The sequence below is a fragment of the Phyllobates terribilis genome, unplaced genomic scaffold, assembly GCF_046119375.1.
Source record: "Phyllobates terribilis strain yellow unplaced genomic scaffold, ASM4611937v1 Scaffold_9347__1_contigs__length_14124, whole genome shotgun sequence".
NCBI lineage: Eukaryota > Metazoa > Chordata > Amphibia > Anura > Dendrobatidae > Phyllobates > Phyllobates terribilis.
In genome coordinates, this window is record NW_027372084.1 from 8,604 (window position 1) to 14,125 (window position 5,522).

The window sequence follows — 5,522 nt, forward strand, 5'->3', positions numbered from 1 at the left end:
CAATTTCGGCAACACTGCCCTTTAAGGCATGTTACCATGGTATGTCCGAAAGAAAAGCATCTACGGCAAAACATGGGCTGGCCTGGGTAAAAGAGGAAACCTCTATGGCCTGCAACGGAAAAATTTGATGGAGGGTGTCTAAAGCCCCCCACACTGTCAGGATCCCTTTTCAATTTCACACGGAATTTATACTGACAGTTAAAGATTCCTAGACAATTGACTTGCTTCACTCCCTTCCGCACATATTCACAGTAGCGAGAGAGGAAGCACTCCAGCAGCTCAGGGTCTGTAAAAGGGTTATAGACAGTCACAGTCACCTCCTTTTCTTGCAGACCAAACAAAGGTTCCCATCTAACTCCTTCCAAGCAGGGGTCACTAGAGTGACCACGGAGCCATTCAAAGACATTAAGGCAAACATCCTGGTCCATAAAGGTAACGTCATAATTACCTTGACGTGAAAATTCGTTGACACTGAAGATCTCAGAACGTCTTGCTCCAGCTTTGCCTTCAACGATGTCTTGGACAATGAAAACCACGTTGTTCTTGTTCTGGTCAGATGGATCCACGGACAAACGGATGGTGTTCTTCACAAAAGACATCTTGGATTCTGTCGGTATGGAATACCACAGGAAAAAGCAGAAAATCCTCCACAAAAGGGTCCGGATTCCTCCAGGAGACTCGCACCAATCAAGGTACAGTCATACGATCTTAGCCAAAAGGCCGAGAAGCGATAACCAGAATTGGTTTCAAACTACGGAGCCACCCAAGGATCCTGAAAAGTCCATTTGTGGAGATGAGCTCCTGGACTCCCGTTAAGAAGACATGTTGTCAACCTCTAGATCCCTTACATGCCTGCACTTTTCGGCTTGCTGCTGCTGCAATCCACGCGTTTTAGATCTGCATAACTCCACCTCTTTAAACACAGCACCTTCACCCCCTGCTGTTCCCACCCGCCTCAACACCGTTGGAAGGGAGGAGAACCAATTAAGGCGGGGGGTGGGGTGGAACGAGCAGCTGTCTACCCTTAGCAGGAGGGCTCCTGATTACATACCTCTCCTGCTGCTGCTGCTGCTGGCTGTCCAGCAGCAGACTGAAGGTGGCTGCTGCTGTGCACAGGTATATAAAGGCTCAGAGCCTATTATGACACGCGCAGCCAGCGTTCCATTGCCACATTCCATCTACTGCAGGCAGGATACCTGGCTGGCTGAATGTCGCTGAGAAGCTCACAGAGACCGCCATAAGCAACAGTTTAACAGAATGCCACAGACTAATCAACCAAACTTTTTGGGTTGGGTTCTCTTTTATAGTCTGCAGGCATTAAATGAAAGAAGTCAGTGTTCCAGCAGAAGGAGACAACGTTTCAGAAAAGGCATTGTAGCAAACCAAAAAAGAAATTTTAAGCGCAGCAGAGTAACCAGCGCACATACCTGTTAGCTCAGGTGAGTTTAAAAGGCTGCTGTTGATAACAAGGGCATTTGCTAAATAGATGGTGTGTGTGCAACAATATACTGAAAGGTCAATTATATTGTGCAGCTTATCTCACCACCTGTAGTTATTTAGGTGAAAGCTCCAAAATGCTTGCCTAATATGTCTGTTTATCCAAAAGGAAGTAAAAAGGGAGAGCTAGAAAGATAGCATTGCATCACATTACATGGCAATGCAATGCACAGTTGCTGAAGTTGAACCAAAATGAGCTTGTAATCTGGCTTCTGCAACTTTGAACATGAAAAATCCAATGAGGAGAAGAAAAGCAAAGCCAAAGAGTCCATCCCAAATCCGACAAACAAGCAAAATGAACAAAAAACATTGAATTCAATTCTTTCTGGATTTTAGAAACTGCATTAAAGAAGGGTGCACCGGTCCTGGAGATACTGCAATACCAGGTCAATGCGTGGAGTGGACAGAGCAAGCTCTTTTCTCCATCTCCCTGTTCTAAAATCCATTTAATATATGGTCCCAGATAGGGGACGTATCAGATATTAAACTGATAAGAACAGATACTACACTTGATCTTAGCCAAAAGGCCGAGAAGCGATAACCAGAATTGGTTTCAAACTACGGAGCCACCAAGGATCCTGAAAAGTCCATTTGTGGAGATGAGCTCCTGGACTCCCGTTAAGAGACATGTTGTCAACCTCTAGATCCCATACATGCCTGCACTTTTCGGCTTGCTGCTGCTGCAATCCACGCGTTTTAGATCTGCAATAACTCCACCTCTTTAAACACAGCACTTCAACCCCCTGCTGTTCCCACCCGCCTCAACACCGTTGGAAGGGAGGAGAACCAATTAAGGCGGGGGTGGGGTGGAACGAGCAGCTGTCTACCCTTAGCAGGAGGGCTCCTGATTACATACCTCTCCTGCTGCTGCTGCTGCTGGCTGTCCAGCAGCAGACTGAAGGTGGCTGCTGCTGTGCACAGGTATATAAAGGCTCAGAGCCTATTATGACACGCGCAGCCAGCGTTCCATTGCCACATTCCATCTACTGCAGGCAGGATACCTGGCCTGGCTGAATGTCGCTGAGAAGCTCACAGAGACCGCCATAAGCAACAGTTTAACAGAATGCCACAGACTAATCAACCAAACTTTTTTGGGTTGGGTTCTCTTTTATAGTCTGCAGGCATTAAATGAAAGAAGTCAGTGTTCCAGCAGAAGGAGACAACGTTTCAGAAAAGGCATTGTAGCAAACCAAAAAAGAAATTTAAGCGCAGCAGAGTAACCAGCGCACATACCTGTTAGCTCAGGTGAGTTTAAAAGGCTGCTGTTGATAACAAGGGCATTTGCTAAATAGATGGTGTGTGTGCAACAATATACTGAAAGGTCAATTATATTGTGCAGCTTATCTCACCACCTGTAGTTATTTAGGTGAAAGCTCCAAAATGCTTGCCTAATATGTCTGTTTATCCAAAAGGAAGTAAAAAGGGAGAGCTAGAAAGATAGCATTGCATCACATTACATGGCAATGCAATGCACAGTTGCTGAAGTTGAACCAAAATGAGCTTGTAATCTGGCTTCTGCAACTTTGAACATGAAAAATCCAATGAGGAGAAGAAAAGCAAAGCCAAAGAGTCCATCCCAAAATCCGACAAACAAGCAAAATGAACAAAAAACATTGAATTCAATTCTTTCTGATTTTAGAAACTGCATTAAAGAAGGGGTGCACCGGTCCTGGAGATACTGCAATACCAGGTCAATGCGTGGAGTGGACAGAGCAAGCTCTTTTTCCATCTCCTTGTTCTAAAATCCATTTAATATATGGTCCCCAGATAGGGGACGTATCAGATATTAAACTGATAAGAACAGATACTACACTTGATCTTAGCCAAAAGGCCGAGAAGCGATAACCAGAATTGGTTTCAAACTACGGAGCCACCCAAGGATCCTGAAAAGTCCATTTGTGGAGATGAGCTCCTGGACTCCCGTTAAGAAGACATGTTGTCAACCTCTAGATCCCTTACATGCCTGCACTTTTCGGCTTGCTGCTGCTGCAATCCACGCGTTTAGATCTGCATAACTCCACCTCTTTAAACACAGCACCTTCACCCCCTGCTGTTCCCACCCGCCTCAACACCGTTGGAAGGGAGGAGAACCAATTAAGGCGGGGGGTGGGGTGGAACGAGCAGCTGTCTATCTACCCTTAGCAGGAGGGCTCCTGATTACATACCTCTCCTGCTGCTGCTGCTGCTGGCTGTCCAGCAGCAGACTGAAGGTGGCTGCTCCTGTGCACAGGTATATAAAGGCTCAGAGCCTATTATGACACGCGCAGCCAGCGTTCCATTGCCACATTCCATCTACTGCAGGCAGGATACCTGGCTGGCTGAATGTCGCTGAGAAGCTCACAGAGACCGCCATAAGCAACAGTTTAACAGAATGCCACAGACTAATCAACCAAACTTTTTGGGTTGGGTTCTCTTTTATAGTCTGCAGGCATTAAATGAAAGAAGTCAGTGTTCCAGCAGAAGGAGACAACGTTTCAGAAAAGGCATTGTAGCAAACCAAAAAAGAAATTTTAAGCGCAGCAGAGTAACCAGCGCACATACCTGTTAGCTCAGGTGAGTTTAAAAGGCTGCTGTTGATAACAAGGGCATTTGCTAAATAGATGGTGTGTGTGCAACAATATACTGAAAGGTCAATTATATTGTGCAGCTTATCTCACCACCTGTAGTTATTTAGGTGAAAGCTCCAAAATGCTTGCCTAATATGTCTGTTTATCCAAAAGGAAGTAAAAAGGGAGAGCTAGAAAGATAGCATTGCATCACATTACATGGCAATGCAATGCACAGTTGCTGAAGTTGAACCAAAATGAGCTTGTAATCTGGCTTCTGCAACTTTGAACATGAAAAATCCAATGAGGAGAAGAAAAGCAAAGCCAAAGAGTCCATCCCAAAATCCGACAAACAAGCAAAATGAACAAAAAACATTGAATTCAATTCTTTCTGATTTTAGAAACTGCATTAAAGAAGGGGTGCACCGGTCCTGGAGATACTGCAATACCAGGTCAATGCGTGGAGTGGACAGAGCAAGCTCTTTTTCCATCTCCCTGTTCTAAAAATCCATTTAATATATGGTCCCCAGATAGGGGACGTATCAGATATTAAACTGATAAGAACAGATACTACACTTGATCTTAGCCAAAAGGCCGAGAAGCGATAACCAGAATTGGTTTCAAACTACGGAGCCACCCAAGGATCCTGAAAAGTCCATTTGTGGAGATGAGCTCCTGGACTCCCGTTAAGAAGACATGTTGTCAACCTCTAGATCCCTTACATGCCTGCACTTTTCGGCTTGCTGCTGCTGCAATCCACGCGTTTTAGATCTGCATAACTCCACCTCTTTAAACACAGCACCTTCACCCCCTGCTGTTCCCACCCGCCTCAACACCGTTGGAAGGGAGGAGAACCAATTAAGGCGGGGGGTGGGGTGGAACGAGCAGCTGTCTATCTTCCCTTAGCAGGAGGGCTCCTGATTACATACCTCTCCTGCTGCTGCTGCTGCTGGCTGTCCAGCAGCAGACTGAAGGTGGCTGCTCCTGTGCACAGGTATATAAAGGCTCAGAGCCTATTATGACACGCGCAGCCAGCGTTCCATTGCCACATTCCATCTACTGCAGGCAGGATACCTGGCTGGCTGAATGTCGCTGAGAAGCTCACAGAGACCGCCATAAGCAACAGTTTAACAGAATGCCACAGACTAATCAACCAAACTTTTTGGGTTGGGTTCTCTTTTATAGTCTGCAGGCATTAAATGAAAGAAGTCAGTGTTCCAGCAGAAGGAGACAACGTTTCAGAAAAGGCATTGTAGCAAACCAAAAAAGAAATTTTAAGCGCAGCAGAGTAACCAGCGCACATACCTGTTAGCTCAGGTGAGTTTAAAAGGCTGCTGTTGATAACAAGGGCATTTGCTAAATAGATGGTGTGTGTGCAACAATATACTGAAAGGTCAATTATATTGTGCAGCTTATCTCACCACCTGTAGTTATTTAGGTGAAAGCTCCAAAATGCTTGCCTAATATGTCTGTTTATCC

At 45.5% G+C, this 5,522-nt stretch overlaps 3 non-coding genes across 3 annotated transcripts; all 3 read right to left on the minus strand.

The window, feature by feature from the left end:
- Positions 1–1,846: 1,846 nt before the first annotated feature.
- On the minus strand, positions 1,847–2,036 carry LOC141252772 (U2 spliceosomal RNA). Its single transcript, XR_012314090.1, has one exon. It is a non-coding gene; the product is annotated as a U2 spliceosomal RNA (small nuclear RNA).
- Positions 2,037–3,150: 1,114 nt separating this feature from the next.
- Positions 3,151–3,340, minus strand: LOC141252777 (U2 spliceosomal RNA). Its single transcript, XR_012314095.1, has one exon. It is a non-coding gene; the product is annotated as a U2 spliceosomal RNA (small nuclear RNA).
- A 1,118-nt stretch (positions 3,341–4,458) lies between these two features.
- LOC141252775 (U2 spliceosomal RNA) lies at positions 4,459–4,649 on the minus strand. The gene has a single exon (XR_012314093.1). It is a non-coding gene; the product is annotated as a U2 spliceosomal RNA (small nuclear RNA).
- Positions 4,650–5,522: the final 873 nt, after the last annotated feature.